We start from the raw sequence: 17,197 nt of genomic DNA, 5'->3' as shown, positions 1-17,197 counted from the left end.
TTTTCCTCTTTGTAACATTTTCGTGATCTCCACTTGAAAGACTTTAGTGGGATTACCAGATAATTTTTGATATGTAGTCTCATCACCCAAAATGCGGAAAGCTTCTTTTAGGTAATAAGACCTATCCATGATGACTATGGCACCCCCCTTATTGGCAGGTTTCACGACTATTTGTTTTTTATCTTTCAGTTTTTTTAAAGACTCTTGTTCTTGTTTGGATGTATTAAATTTTCGTTTTCTATTAGCTTCAATTTTTTCAAATTCTTGAAGCAGCATATCCGAAAACACTTGGATATGTTCACTTTTCTCGTGTTCTGGATAAAATGTTGATTTAGGTCTAAATGGCGTATGTGTGAATGAATCTGATATAATTTTATCATTATTCTCAACTTGCATTAGTTCTTTTTTTAGAAAAAAACGTTTTACGGTCAATTTCCTAAGGAATTTTTGGGTATCTATAAACAAGTTAAAACCGTTGGGGCCCTTATTAGGTGCGAATTTTAGGCCTTTAGCCAATAGTGAAATTTCTGCTGGTTCTAACTGGGTTTGTGAAATGTTTATAATGTCTTTAGAGGTTGCTATGGAGCCTGTGCTGTTGGCAGTACGCAGCCAATTAAGTAAGCAGTACACAGATGAGTTTGACTTTATTGGACAATTAGGTTTGCAAAAAAGGGATGGTCTCTCCTCAGACCTAAGCCTTATGTCTAAGCTGATTACACCATTGACCCCTTTAAAGTGAAGTGTCCTTTCTGTGGACTCTCCACCAGAAATTCCAAACATTTTCAGTTGTTTTTTTTTTAAGACGTGACAAATTAACATGAGGTGTAGTAGCACTGAAACCCAAGAGCATCTGTTCTGCGCCCTCTGTAGTCCATTTTCTTAACATCTATTGAGTAAGCAGGGGAAGTATACTTTAGTGCAGGGGTGTCCAAGTTTTTTCTGCAGTGGGCCACTTCATCAGAATTGTATACGTGCACGGGCCGCACTCATTTTTCACTGAGAGAAAATATGGCCTTTAATAAGATATGCAGATTAAAATAAAGTAAATGACACAAAACCTTTACTTTTCCTCTCACTGATTTCTGGGATTTCTGTGCCTACAAATTCAGGATTCTGGATAAGTAAAAATGAAATAGTTGTACATATTTTAGGGATGCACCGAAATGAAAATTCTGGACCAAAACCGAAAATTCAGGGTTCACTTAGCCAAAACCGAAAATGACCCCCCACACACTTTTAATAAAAGTAAGTTACACACCAAAATTGTACAAACAATTATATATTATGATTGTTAACAGCAATCTCAGGCATACCCAGATTCCAGTATGTACTGGTTGGCTGGGCATTGTACCAGTAATTTTTGTCCAATTTTAGTGTGTAACCACACTTTTATTAAAAGTAACACACCACAATTGGACAAAAAAATCAACAATATGACTTGGCATGATAGGAGTGTGATTGCTAACAGCAAACACACTCTTTTCATACCCAGGCAACCAGTAAATGCTGGAACCTAGGCATGATGGGACTGTGACTGCTGTTAGCAGATTGCTGTTAGCAATCACACTCCTATCATGCCAAGTCAGTCAGTACATGCTGGTAAAGGGTGGCCAGTGCAGACCCCATACTGCTGGCAGCATCAATACACAAGGGGGGCAGCTAGCCAGGTTTCAGCATGTACTGGCTGACTTGGCATGATAGGAGTGTGATTGCTGACAGCAAACACACTCTTTTTATACCCAGGCAACCAGTAAATGCTGGAACCTGATGATGGGACTGTGATTGCTGTTAGCAATCACACTCCTATCATGCCAAGTCAGCCAGTACTTGCTGGTACAGGGTGGCTGTAAGTGCAGACCCCATACTGCTGGCAGCATCAATACACAAGGGGGGCAGCTAGCCAGGTTTCAGCATGTACTGGCTGACTTAGCATGATATGAGTGTGATTGCTAACAGCAATCACAGTCCCATCATGCCTAGTTTCCAGAACTTACACATCCATGCTATCACACACACACTCATTCATTCATATACTCATTCATTCACACATTCATTCCCTCACAGGCATACTCATGCAAACAACCTCCCCCACCCCCTTACCTACTACAGCTCTCGATGCCACTCACAGACTTCAGCAGGGGGCGCGGCCTCCCTCGTTCTCCACACAGAGGAAGCAGGACTGGAGCAGAGAATAGACCCTCCCACAAGTAAGCGGCAGGGCTTGTGATCCTGGCTGCCGATCTCACGCGGGCCGCACCTCGAGGTCACGCGGGCCGCATTTGGCCCGCGGGCCGCATGTGTGACGCCCCTGCTTTAGTGGCACATATCTCTTTCCTGCTCTTTCAGCAGTGTTCTCAATGTCAGTGACAGCTCAGTATATAATGTCCACTCTCACTGAAAGTAAGAGGGGCCTGCAAGGAAAAGAGATTGGTGTTACTAAGCCATGGATTTCTCTGTGGACATATAGACAAACATATAACCTATAAAAAGAAAAAGGGTAAACATTAGGAGAACCCTAAATGCTACAGGGTGTTTACCTCTGAACATTGTATACCAGTCAGCTACAATAAAATCTATTTCATTATTACCGCATTTGCTCGATTATAAGACGACTCTGATTATAAGACGACCCCCCAAAATCAAAATATTAATTTAGGGAAAAAACAAAAAGCCTGAATATAAGACTACCCTATAGGAAAAGTTTTACTAGTAAATATTAATTCATGTAAACTATTTTTTCATATTTAATAAAAGCTATGATTGAGAAAAATATATATTTTTTTATTTCCTTTTATTTGCCAACCTGCCCCATTCCAGTTATGCACATCTGCCCCCAGGCTTGCCACTCTGCCCCCAGAAATGCCTTATACCCCCCTATTTGCCACTCTGTCCCATGATGTGCCTTTTAATCCTCTATATGCCACTCTGTCTCCAGAAATGTCTTATACCCTCCTATATGCCCCTCTGCCCCATGATATGCCTTTTAACCCCCTATATGCCCCTCTGCCCCATGATATGCCTTATAAGTTAAAGGGCATATCATGGGACTGAGTGGCATATAGGGGGTTAAAATGCATTTCTGGAGGTATATATATATATATATTACTGCTAACAGCAATCACACTCCTATCAAGCCAAGGCAGCCAGTACATGCTGGAACCTGGGGATGATAGTAGTGGGATTACAGCCTCCCTATGCCATGCTACCACCACCACCCCCCTTACACATCCATGCTATCACACACACACACTCATTCACAAACATTTAAATACTCATTCATTCCATTAATCACACATACTTCACACATTAATCACAAAAACCCTCCCCCACCCCCTTGCCTGAACTGCAGATCTCCCTCGAAGACTTCTGCAGTAGTGATGTCCGGATCATGAACGAATCGTTCATTTGATCCGGTTCTTTTTAGTGATCCGGATGAGTCGGTTCACTAGACTGAACGATTCGTTTGTAGCGGTTCAGTCTGTGAATCATGCAGCTGTAACCTGATCCTAGAGCTGTGAGTCATCTGCAGAGCACTCTGGGGTCAGGTTACAGCTCATTAATTCACACAGGAACGATGACTCATAGAGTCAGAGAGTCGTTCAAAGAGTCGAATGATCCGAAGAGTCGAATGATCCGAAGAGTCGAATGAACCGAAGAGTCGAATGAACCGAAGAGTCGAATGAACCGAAGAGTCGAATGAACCGAAGAGTCGAATGATTCGAATCTTACAGGGATCCGGATCTTACAAGGATCCGAATCTTACAGAGATTCGAATCATTCAGAGAATATCACTGATACCATACTTTTATAAATAAATACATTAATAATGTTCACACTGCCCCCAGGATTTAGATTCCCCTGAGTTTGCCCCCCTTTACCTATAACTGCACCTACAGTTAACTTTATTAAATTAATTAAATTAACCCTCAGTCATCAGCATAAAATTAACCCTTATACCCCATCAACCATAACTGCCCCTGAAATTAACCGTAAAGATCCCATTAACCATAACGGCCCCTGAAATTAACCCTAAAGACCCCATTAACCATAACGGCCCCTGAAATTAACACTAAATACTCCATTAACCATAACTGCCCCTAAATTAATTGCATGTACTCCAGATAAATTACCTAATAAATTGGTATGGTTGATGGGGTCTTTAGTGTTAATTTGGGGGCAGTTATGCTTAATGGGGTGTTTAGGGATAATTTGGGGGAAGTTATGCTTAATGGGTCTTTAGTGTTAATTTAGGGGCAGTTATGCTTAATGAGGTGTTTAGGGTTAATTTGGGGTAGTTATGCTTAATGGGGTCTTTAGTGTTAATTTAGGGGCAGTTATGCTTAATGAGGTGTTTAGGGTTAATTTGGGGGCAGTTATGCTTAATGGGGTCTTTAGTGTTAATTTAGGGGCATTTATGCTTAATGAGGTGTTTAGGGTTAATTTGGGGGCAGTTATGCTTAATGGGGTGTTTAGGGTTAATTTGGGGGCAGTTATGCTTAATGGGGTCTTTAGTGTTAATTTGGGGGCAGTTATGCTTAATGGGGTCTTTAGTGTTAATTTGGGGGCAGTTGTGCTTAATGGGGTCTTTAGTGTTAATTTGGGGGCAGTTATGCTTAATGGGGTGTTTAGGGTTAATTTGGGGGCAGTTATGCTTAATGGGGTGTTTAGGGTTAATTTGGGGGCAGTTATGCTTAACGGGGTGTTTAGGGTTAATTTAGGGGCAGTTATGCTTAATGGGGTGTTTAGGGTTAATTTGGGGGCAGTTATGGTTAATGGGGTGTTAAGGGTTAATTTTAGGGGCAGTCATGGTTGATGGGGTGTTAAGGGTTAATTTAATGGTGAGGGTTAATTTAATAAAGTTAGCTTAAGGTGCAGTTGCAGGTAAAGGGGAATGTAAATCCTGGGGGCAGTGATTATTAATGTATTATTTATAACAGTATGGTGACATTCTCTGAATGATTAGAATGCCAATGAAGGCAGAGAGTCGTTCAAAGATCCGGATCTTACAATGATCCGGATCTTACAATGATCCGGATCTTACAGTGATCCGGATCACTGTAAGATTCGGATCCCTGTAAGATCCGAATCTTTGAACGACTCTCTGCCTTCATTGACATCACTGGAGGCAGGGGGGAGGATTCATAATGAAAGGGGCGGGGCCAATCGTTAGTGTGCCTGCACGGAGTTACTGGAAAACAGTAACTCCGTGCAGACACACTGAGTGATCCGAAGATCCGGATCATGAATCGGATCATTTCAGTGAACGAATCGAAATGATCCGATTCACTTTAATGATCCGAACTTCCCATCACTATTCTGCAGGGGCCCGGCTGTGCGAGCAACTTCTCTGGCCCCGCCCCCAGAGGAAGGAGGGGGGAGGCAGAGTTATGTGAGGACTGTGCTAGCTTCCTGTTCTCCTGCTGCTAGAAGCAGACACGCTGCTCTTGACCAAAGCCCGGTAAGCAGCATGGCCCCAGCAGAAAGAGGTCTGATTAGAAGACTACCTCGATTATAAGAGGAGTGGTATTTTTCAGAGCATTTGCTCTGGAAAAAACCTCGTCTTATAATCGAGCAAATACGGTATATATGTCCATACATGCCTAATAAAATCAGTACCTTGGTTTAAATACTCCATGAGCAATGGGTTTCTATTCCTTGCAAATTCCAGAGAAGTTATAAGTAGCTTTACATTATTAATTGACATAGACGTACCTACAAATATAGCCACCAATATTGTTTTAGAAGCCAAAAATGAGTATACCTGAACTTTAAGGGCCCTTAATGGGCAAACATAAATTCAGTGAGATGTTGTTTTATTATACAAATATCTCATTTGTCATAAAGTGTAAATATCAAACTCAAAATGATGAAGCACATAATAAAATGTTTTGTAACCAGAAAAAAATCTATTGTGGACTATAATTTACAAGAGCAATGTCAATAAGAGTATGTAAGTACTGCTGTCAAAGAATGGAATGAAGTTGTTTGAAGATTAGTTATTGCCAGCATCTCAGCGATGAGGTCCACTACAGCCTACACCACTTTTATAGCCATATGGTGACTCAATAACCACAATTCATTTATTGTTGTGTGCATAATGACTTTACCCAATAGGTAATTGTGGGATGCCAAAATTTTTACCTACCTTTTGTGCAGTTCTTTTTTACCATATAATGCTTTTCAACTTACTTGCATGCTTGTGGTGGGGTTAGCCCTAGCTGTTGCAGCCTACTCATCACTCTTACCAAACATACACTTATTATAACACCAATATACTCACTCTAACATAATACACTTACACATACATCCACTCTATCTCATTCTCCCCCTTCCCTTCTCCCATATACCACTAGTCCTACCTTCACCTCTGACATCATATGTTATCTCTCTTCTATCGCTTCTCGGCCTTTTGGCTAAGATCAAGTGTAGTTCCTCTTTGGGAAGGGGGGGACTATGCTGATCCTCTGGCCTTAGGGTTCGGGATAGCAAATGGAGCCCGAGGTGGAATTGCCCTGGCAGAAATGCTGGAGTCACCGTGTGTGGTATTGCACGCCACTGCACACGGTGAGCACACGTTCTCACTGGCGGCCTACCAGCACTACCTTTTCCCCAGGTACCTTTTGGTCCTGGGGTTAAGTTCTTATTTTTGAATCCGGCAGGCCAGCAATGGCCTGTCCCTAAATTATTTTTCTTTAATTTATACATTCACTTCGTTTTCACGAGTGCCAATTAATTTGTCCCCCTTTTGAATTCACGGTTTTCAAATTCACGGCTTGGCCCTCACTATCCTATGGCACACGATTTTGTACTCACGTTTTGGACACTGTTTTCTTTTTAAGAGGCAGTGAAGCCTGGACTTTGCTGGAGGAGGATTGGGTGCCTTCTGGCCCCTTCCTCCCTTCCAAAAAAAGCCAGCAAGGAATCTCACTCTTCGGGGTGAGACTCAAGATCCGACCCTCTGGCTTCTGCTGCCTTGTGCACAGAATGCGGCACCCAAAGGAGCACGCACCTCGGGCTTCCAAAAAAAAAAATCAAAAAAAAAAAAATCATATGTTATCTCTCATGCTAACACCATACACTTAAACCCACCAATAGAATGTCAGCTAAGTCTTATACCATCACACACACACACTAACACCAAATACTAACACACATACACTCATGCTAAAACCATACACTACCACACATGATAACGGCATACACAACAAATATACATGCTAACATCATACACTAACACATACTCTGTAACACCATACAGTAACATATATATATATATGTACACATGTTCACTCTCCCTCTCACAGTTCTTTCTCCATCTCACGTGGAGCCCTGTATTCACTGCAGATAACACTCTCTGTGTGAGCTGCCACTATTGCAATCATGTATTGTGTATTATGAGACTTTCCTTAGTGCCTTGGCTGCCTGCTGGGGAGCCTGGAGTCTGGAAATGGACTGAGAGAGGAATCAGCTTCAGAAATATTCAGAGACTCAGGGCTGTAGTGATACAGAAAAAGGGGAGAAAAGAGAGAGAAAGTGAAGAGAGAAAGAGGATGAGAGATAGAGAGAAAGGTGGGATAATAAAGAAAACAAAAAGATAAAAAAGAAAGGGAAGAGATAAACAGAAAATTAAGCGATAGAAAAGAAGAGATGAAGAGAACGAGTAGGAGAGAATGGGGTTCAGAGAGAAGAGGGATAGATAAAGAAAATGGGAGAGATAAAAGAGAAATGGGAGAGATAGGGAGAAAATTGAGAGATAAAGGGAAATAAGAGGAGAGCTAAAGATCAAAGAGAAAGCTGAGGTAAAAAGCAATGGAAGAGATAATGAGAAAGGGGATGATCAAGAGGAGACCACTGTGGGTGCAATCTGGGTATGGGGTGAGTTCTTTGGATGCAATCTGGGCAAATCTTGTGGGTGTAACCCAAGTGCTGGAGCAAGCCCTTATATATAATAGAATTAAAATAGGATGTCTAAACCATATAGACCTGGCTGCATATTTCACAGAGGTTGCTGGAAATTAAGAAATCTGAATTTTGTTAATTCAGAAATGTTTTGCAAATATTTGTGTGTTGAGTGTATGTGCAGTGTGCGCGGTCATCACTCCTAAAGTGGAAACAACTGCTAATAAATCTGCTGTGGGCTCTGGATCTTTTGGAGACCTAGCAACACTCCTGCTGCGACTAGAGGTCTTTATGGCACAACAGGTGTCTGTGCAGCTGCCAACACTGACTTCTACAATATTGAGCCCTCCTTCATTGTTTGTATTTGCCTGATATTGATGAGCACCAAGATTTGATATCATATCCTGGAGCCCCACATTGGAAGGCGACCAAACTACAAAGGGGGAATCAATAATATAGGTGGTTTGTGGTGGCAGCTACAGAAGGCTTTTTGATAGTATACCACCAGTTCATACAAATGCACAGTGGGGTCCACTGGGGTAGGCCTGCCCTGGGTCCTACCATGAGAGCAAATGGACCTGAAAGTACAAAATGTCTTAGGAGAGGGCCAAATGACCAGAAAAAAATAACTACTTTAATGCCTCTTTACATAAGATAAAACTTGATAGATTGATTGCATATCAATGTGCATATCCAGTTGGTATTACGCTGAAAAAAATATATGTTTGAAGCTAATTATACCAATTTTTGTATAGATCATAGACTTTGACAGTATTTTGAAAATGTTTTGAGATTAGAAGTGCCATTAACTAAATAAAAAGTAAATTGGACCATACGCCCAGACTAATGAGACCTTTCATGACAATCACTTTATTTTCTAAGCTGCCATTCATTGGTATATAGCCCATTAAGCATAGTGTAGGAATGGGAAATGAAGGGTCCAAATAAATGATAGATAGCTGTAGACATAATATGCATATCCAATATACATGATGATGTGGAATATATTAGGGGTTATTAATAAGAAAGAAGTATTCTTCTGTATATATATGTACATATACAATGGATGAATGTTTTTTTAGGTTCTGCGATTGCTGTGAAGCCTACTTTGGCTCACATTCCAAGGGCCACAGTCGTGCTTAACAGAGATAGTTTTGGGTTAGAATTAGTACTCACATATGTTGTAAAACTATAAAAACGTCAAAGGATTTTATTGTTATGCTGCATGAAGGGTCTAGGATGTCTTAGGTCTGGGGAAAGTCTTATCAACAATAGCATGTAACTAATGTGTTACAGCTCATATATATTTATATTGCTCTCACTTGTGTAGTACTATGGTACTGTCCGAGCACAGTGTGAAAAGATCCACTGAATGCAAACCAGGCTGCTCTCTGAAGATTAAGAGTAATCTGCTTGAAGATTAGATGTTGGCTTTAAACTCAGATGATCAGAACACAAACACCTGGACATCAACCTCTCAATTTGTCAGAGTTGTTCTTCTGCTGATCATCCATTATCAATAAAGCTATGGGATCAGAAGAACCAAAGGCATTTGCTTTTAACATTCATGCTACCTCTGCAATGTCAACTGTACGTCAATGTCATTTGTATTTGTAGATTAAATTATCATTGCTTTTTATGCCATATAATTATAGACTAACCACAGCCATGACATTGCACAGTTATTGTAAAAAAAGAGTGGGTTGTAGGCAACTATCGCTATTGTTGCTATTATTATTATAATTATTATGTGTTTTAAAAGGCCAACTTTACCTTTATTGGGTTGACCAGGCGCAGACTGGTCATCTGGCAAACCAGACAAATGCCGGGTGGGCCAATGCCAGATGACACAGGTCACTTACGTTTACTCATGTTCTTGCAACAGTTTTTTTTCCCCAATCCAATGGGGTGGATTTTTTTATTGCCTTTATATAATGTGTCGAATAACCTATAACATACAAGTGAATAACCCATGTTGGGAGAGCTAGATTATTTATCATGACAAAAATTTCACTTTAAGGCAATTTTTAGATTGACATACTGATTATAGTATATGCATTTATGCATATTTTTTATATTATAATATATGCATGTTTAATCACTGGTTTGGAATGGCAGACATACTTTTATTTAAAAAAAATACTGTAATGAATTGAAATGAAACATGAATGTTTGTGTGATATTTCATTCATATTTTCTCCTTACTCTCTTGCTTCTAGTGGTTTAATTATTTATTTCCATGTCTATGATAATGGCTTTGAAAGCTTTAGAAAGTTGATGGATGTACCATGTCAGCTAAGTTAAAAAGGGAAGAAACACCATTTTATGACATCACTGAAAATATTCTGGAATAAGGACTGTGGCCGCTCATAGCATTACTGGTAATGAAATAATTCCTAAATCACTTATTCTCAAATCAAGAGAATACCCAAAATACCATCATAAATATAAGCAGGCATATGATGGCAAGGCCTTGATCTCTGTTTAAATAAATGGACTTTCTATGACTAAATAAAGTTTTTGGATGGCAGAAAATAATTATACTTGCTAAATTACACTTAAATTAAAATATTTCATTTTGCAAGGTAAATGTAAATTGAACACCAAGTTACTGAACTGAGTTACTGAACTAAACTAAATGTTAAGAACTATAACTGTAGCCAGTTTAATTAGCTGTAAAAAAAAAAACATGCCTGCAGACTTCCAGGTGGGACTGCAGATTCAAAGTGTACGTTCCCATTACCAGTAGACTGACTTTGTAGTAGGTTTCCAACCTTAAGCATCAGCAAATTATAATGTTCATCCCCGATTTCCAGCATACACATCTTTTTCAAGTATGTGGATCTACAGAGTATTTCTATGTATTTATGTAGAAGCCCAGAGTATTTCTATGTATTAATTTTTTATAGAAATGATAAATACTTCTTCCCCCTCATTTTGTCGACAACATTCAGTGTTCTAAAGGATACATTATAAATAAAAAAATAAATTTCAGTTTTCTGCTATTTTGTTACGTTCATACAAATAATAATTTATAAATGTAACTAATACAATATTCTTATACTTTAAAAGTACAAACAATCATTCTGATGACAAAAATGTATCCATCTCCTATCGACCTGCTATTTCCAGCGATTTATAAGATTCATAATTTATTTACTAAAGAGTGAGTTGCAATAACATAAAAAAATACACAAATTACGACGTTTTAATGTCCAGGTAGCCAACATTGGTTACCTTCCGAGACACGGGAGTAGGTAAGTACCCATTCCCAGACCAGGATTAAGCCCATTAGATGGTTATCTACACTAGTCTCTCACAATAGCAGTAAAAGCTACAGTCATTTTTATACATTGCGATCATTTTTTTCTCCATATAATGTAATTTTGGAGCACATCAGAACCCATTGTGACCTTAAATTAGAAATATATCTATGGTTGCACAGAATTAAGCAATCCTATTATTATAAATCATTTCAAACAACTAGCTTAGAACACAACTTCTTCAGTTTATTAAATGCCAACCACATCATATGTTTAATTTAAGCTGAGCTCAACTTGGCTCCTAAAAGATTATGCTTAACTAATATCTTTTTTCTAGAATTATGTACCCTGCTTTGTGTGTCATACCCATTTTAAAAGCACTCAAGAGATGGAAAAATATATACCCAGTGGCAATATAGCTTGCATAGAGGACAGCAAATGGATTCACTGTCTGCTAGACTGCATCTATCCCATTGAAATAATGACATCACATCCATCGCATTTCAAGCACTGCCTGCAATACACACTACATACTCCTTCTTATTTCTCTAATCACAATACAAAACTGTAAACACATTTGTGGGATTGCACTTGTTTCTCAAATAATTATACCTTATTCTCCATGGATTTTTCAGTTCTGTCACATATACCCTCCCTAAATAATTAACATATCCTATTCTGAGTTAATGTGACAACACCACAAGAGATATAAATGCAAAACCCTATTACTCTTCATTAAAGGCGACTTCATCAGACAAATGGAACAGAGAACACCGCACATTGAAAGCTTTGTACGTTAAGCAGACAAGGAAAGCAAACCCCCGGGAGACTCAAGCAACCTGTTGAAGACACACTGCCTGTGTACCAAGGCAAACTAGCAGTTAAATTGTGTATAGAGAGACATTTTATTTTCTGCCTCTTTCATTTAAATTGCTCTGATCCTATTTTCCCTGTAACTCAGAAAACAGTGACAGGAAGGAGAATAGACTAAAATTACAAATTGTTGCAGGTGTGTAAATATAGTTCCATTAATTTTTCAGACATTTTAGAGTAGTTACTTCCCTGTGCATTCCTTCAAAGGTTATTTTCATCTTTAAAACAGTGTTTCTTTATAGTGATACACTGGTTTGTTTGCTACACTCTGTGTAATAGAACATTATTATCCACTAGTTGTACATGAAAATAAATGATACGACTGGCAATGAACACATACATCAATGGACATCAGTATCAATGGACATCAGCAAAAAAACTAAGCCTACAAGGGAAACACAAATAGCATGATCTGAGATGCTTGCTGGTTCTTAGAGTGTTGCTTATTTGGTGTAGTGGATACACCTGGATAAAGTAAGTGTTTCTTACATTCGATCGAACTACCAATGCTTACTAAGAAGATGCCATGATTGCCATATTTTGAAGCCATTCAACATATAGCCTTACAAAATTGTGTGTGTTTTAAGGAAAGAACCACATTAATGCCTCATAAATTTACACGTATCAGCCCTTCTTTTTAGTTTCTCATACAAAATTTGACTTTCCCCTCATCCCCTGCTGATGCCTCAGGAAAATCCAGTGACCAACTGTCGCTCATTCAAACGCTTTCTCCTTGGTGGGACACAAAAGTAGGGAGAAAACACTGGAGAGTAGAATGGGGAGGCTAATGAAATGTTGAAGATTAAATGGACGAAGGGAAAGCATCAAATAAGGTAAAATGGCAGTAGAAGGTAAGGAGAGGTAAAAGTCCAGGGTGAAAGCTGTGAAGGCTGAATTGGCAGAGGAAGAAGCATGGGAAAGGGGATCTAAAGTCCAAAGCCTGAGATATGGTAACAGGAAGAAAAATGATACGGTGTGACAGAAGAAGATCCGGGTGCCAGTGGAACTTTAAAACAGCTTTAATCCAGTAGGGGGGGGTACAAAGTAACACAAACCTCAACCTTTTAACACTCAGATAATAGTTAAAAGTGCCAAGAGTACAGCCAAAGAGAACGAGTAGTGAAGTAGTGAAGTGAAGTAGTGAAGCTATAGCTGTGCACTCACTAACTGTGTAGTTAGGAAAAGTATTGACTTCTGTCTAGTATGTTGTCAGCTCACTCCTGGCAAAGAAACACTTACTTAATTTATCAGGCCACCAAAGGGTCAGCTACATTAAAATTGCCTCATATGTGGGTCTCCAGTGACTATTATGAGGTATATAGGTGTGTCTCTGAGCCATGTAGAAAAATGTGGAATTCTGAAATATCATGGTGAGAATAAGAGGCACATAAAGTCTGCAGTCCACTGACACATGAAGAGGATATATCAGGCATCATTTGAGTCTCCTTGACATATCTGCCCTCTAGACTCTGCAGAGACAGTGTGGCATGGGAGAGTCAAGCTTTGTTTCCTAACAGCCTTTCTCTATCTCCAACCACTGTGTAAATTGGTATCTGCGTGTGTAGCTGTCATACTATTCTTCCTCTATCCATGTCTTTATCAGTCACGCAGCTGCCAAGCTCATTGCGTCTCATCACAGATTTCTAGTCAAGTCCTGTTTTCAGAAAACTGTAGGAGAACAGAATCTATCAACACAGAGATGAAGAAACCAGGACTGGGTTTAAATCAGTTGAGAAATGTATTACAGCTCCCACTGTTTTTAAATTACATTAGACATTAAAGGCTGTAGGTTTACATGGGAAGCAGATGATCACTGGCTATTTCACCTAATCCCCACATGGAATAAAATAATAGAAATAATCTAAAATGGATGATAAGGGTTAGAGAAAATATGCCTAATTGTAGAATTGTAATATTACTTACCAAAGAAAGCAAATCACCATATGAATACAAAAAGGACATTTGCAAGGTATACTTTACATTTTGAGTCTCAAACTGATTTGTTATATAGCCAGGAAATGCAAAAAAACTACTTCCAAAGAAAGGAAGGCATAGTGGAAGTTTTGTTTATTTGCAAAGTTAATCTCTATCTAAAGGTTTCCTAACAATTGAATATTTTTGTTGTTCTTATTTGAAAATCATTTTTTCATGTTTTTCCTAGATTAGGGGGAAGCTTCTAGATACACAAAGGCTATTGCAATTATGCATTGATCTATGTAAAAACACTCTGTTAAAGGGAGCTCCTGATGCATTGTTTTAGTAGGCAAACTCTTTGTCCAGGGTAATAATACATGACCAAGCCATTTGGATAGTGGAAAGCCGGAGGGATACTGTCCAATGGTGAAGGGTGACTATTGCTATGCTGGACTCCTCTGGCATGATTTTGGGCCAGAAGTTTCTGGTGTGCAGTTGTGTTTTACCTGCAATTCCGAACTAATCTACTAGGTGTCAACCATGACTGGGGCCTTACTGTGTTTCTTTTTTAGATGTCCTATGCATTCACTTTGGGTGAATGTTGGACAGGATGGGACATTTATCAGTACATGCTTTGTTCCTGGTTAATTTAGCTGCTATCACTCCTCCATGAGAAAGCTAAACATATTCATTCTTCATTCCTAGGAATAATATATAGTTGCACCTCTGTATAATAAGGTGCTAAATCAGAAGCAACTTAAAGCACTTATGGAAGAGTTTTTTCTTCATAGACTAGTTGCTTTCATCAGCATCTCTAAACCCATGTCAACACCACAGGACTATGACATGTTGATGTATGATGTTTGTTTCAAGGACCCCAGATGCCAGATGTGTGACCACGATTTCATTAATATTGTTCATTTTTTATTACATTATTGACAGTAGGTGTTATTATTATCATTCATTGATAGTATTATGGATATTTTTATGTGCAATATGTTGCATAGTATGTACAAAGAAGATGAAGAGGTAGCACAACTGGAAAGAGACGTGTGGTATAAAGCTTGCTGAATCTACTGATGATGGTGGCATCTGTGAAAATTTGGATTGGAATAGAAATGGCAACCACCAAATGTGAAATTTACATTACATTCAGAATTATTCGAACCAATGAACAGTGTGTAACCATGCTTATTAACTGCACCACTTTCTAGCTATGTACTATTATTTCTCTATCTACTATAAGGAATATTTGATTATATGAATACTGATTAAGCAGCATACACAAACGTGTTATAGGGGTAATCAAAATGTTAACATTTTCAAATGTAGTTGAAACAATTGCCTTGGAACAATACAATCAATCAATTCTTATGGAAAACCAATGGAAATATAAGACGTAAGTACTACGGTATTTTTACTCAGTTAAAGACATGGTATATTTTATTTCTACAGATAAAACACTAACCCTATGAATTAGTTTTGTGTATTATACATTTATGAAATATTTTAGTTTTAATTTTGACATAAAAAGATAATAGTGTTCTTTCAGTGCTCTATGAAATGTAGTATACAGTATGAAATCATGATATACATAAAATTATGATTCTGTAACAACTACTCTGCTGAACATAACACGTTTATAGCTGAATACAACAAAAGGAGCAAAATTCATATTTCTTGCAATAACCCAAACCACTTTAAGGATTTGATTGGATAATAGTGAACTTTGCACATGATAAGAATGTAATTAAACTGTTTTACGACTCCCACGCGCACAGTGTTGCCTTAATACTCATTATAAAGTATGAAGTTTACTCAGTCATTCTGTGCTAAACAAACATGTAAATGGTTGCATTTCCTCACTATTTACAGGTCATGTTACTCCATCTAATTAAACAGTAGTAGGGGCATGGTTGATGGTGATTGTCCATCACTGCACCTCTGTTTTGAGCCCCATCATCCAACAGTCAATTCATTCCCTAATGTCCATCATTCATTTCATCTCAATCAATTGTTTAATAGCTGATTTTTTTTTTATTATTATTTTTTTTCTGTTTTTATTTATGTTTTCTTTTTTCCCTTTACTGTGTTTGCATAGCGAGGATTAATGTTCTTTTTATATATTTGGCTAACAAAATGCCCTTACATGATTCATGTAAGATGTATTGAAAGTTTGTTCATTAGACTAAAACCATATATAATCTATACAGGATTATTATGATGTACAGAACAAATATCCATACAGCAATTAACATGATAAATATCAGCTGCTACCTTATGGATGTGTGTATTGAATTTGTATTAAAGTTAATGATAATTACCAAATTGAAATGGTGACTACAAACAGGGATTTATTTGAGACATTTTAAGACCACATTTTTATTGTGAAAAGAGGCCCAATAGTATATATATGCTTGTATTAACCATAATTATGATTTTTTTTTACTAGTGTTTGATTTAAATTCGAAAGTATTGTGCTGTTTAATTAAAAAAAAAATCTAGCGTTTTCAGACCGGTGCAGCAAAAGTTAAAAAATAAAAAAATGTCAATGTTAACCTACTGTACATTACTGCATAGAGCATCGTATTTTATGCTTATGCAATTTTTTCCACATGGGTCTTTAACTCTATCATAGTACTATCTGGGACCTAAAAGGGTCAAATTGTGTTATATACAGAGAGCTGTTGTAGTGTAATGTGATGAAAGTAGTACAGACACCATGGGAAATTGGAAACCAATGGAATGTTCCATATGGATATTACTGTAGAGCGAGTATCAACTTTCAGATTGATATATTAAGGTGTATATGTACTAAGTGAAAAGCTGACACAACCTTAAACAATTAAAATGATTGCAATTCCTTAGGTCAGTACCTATCAGACCAAGCCCTATCTTCAGCTTATGGTCTGACATTAGTTGAGCTTATTTAAACTTAACTGATGAAAGTATGTTAATGAGATGCTCCAGAGAACTTAAGTTGGGCTATCCTTCAAACCTTGTCTGTTTTTAAGTTATTTATTCAGTTAACCTTTAACTTGCCCTTCTACTCAGGCATTGCTATCGGTTTTCTGAAAGATTCTAGTAGAAAGGATATTTTTCCTACTTTTCAGACCTCCCAAAAGTTTATTGGTTGAAAAGAAAAAAGTATGCATTATTTATTTATTTATTTATTTGTAAATATATGTTTATTGTTTTATCATTACAACAGAACAGGAGATAAGTGGGGAAGGGTAGACAAAAAGGGG

General features: G+C 38.0%; 1 non-coding gene across 1 annotated transcript; it reads left to right on the top strand.

Moving 5' to 3' along the window:
• Window positions 1-6,393: 6,393 nt before the first annotated feature.
• Window positions 6,394-6,575, top strand: LOC149302908 (U2 spliceosomal RNA). Its single transcript, XR_016272057.1, has one exon. It is a non-coding gene; the product is annotated as a U2 spliceosomal RNA (small nuclear RNA).
• Window positions 6,576-17,197: the final 10,622 nt, after the last annotated feature.

This window comes from Sceloporus occidentalis, unplaced genomic scaffold (genome assembly GCF_023333645.1).
Source record: "Sceloporus occidentalis isolate IW3139 unplaced genomic scaffold, rSceOcc1.0.p SCAF_16, whole genome shotgun sequence".
Lineage (NCBI taxonomy): Eukaryota > Metazoa > Chordata > Lepidosauria > Squamata > Phrynosomatidae > Sceloporus > Sceloporus occidentalis.
This window is presented reverse-complemented; position numbering and strand designations above follow the sequence as displayed.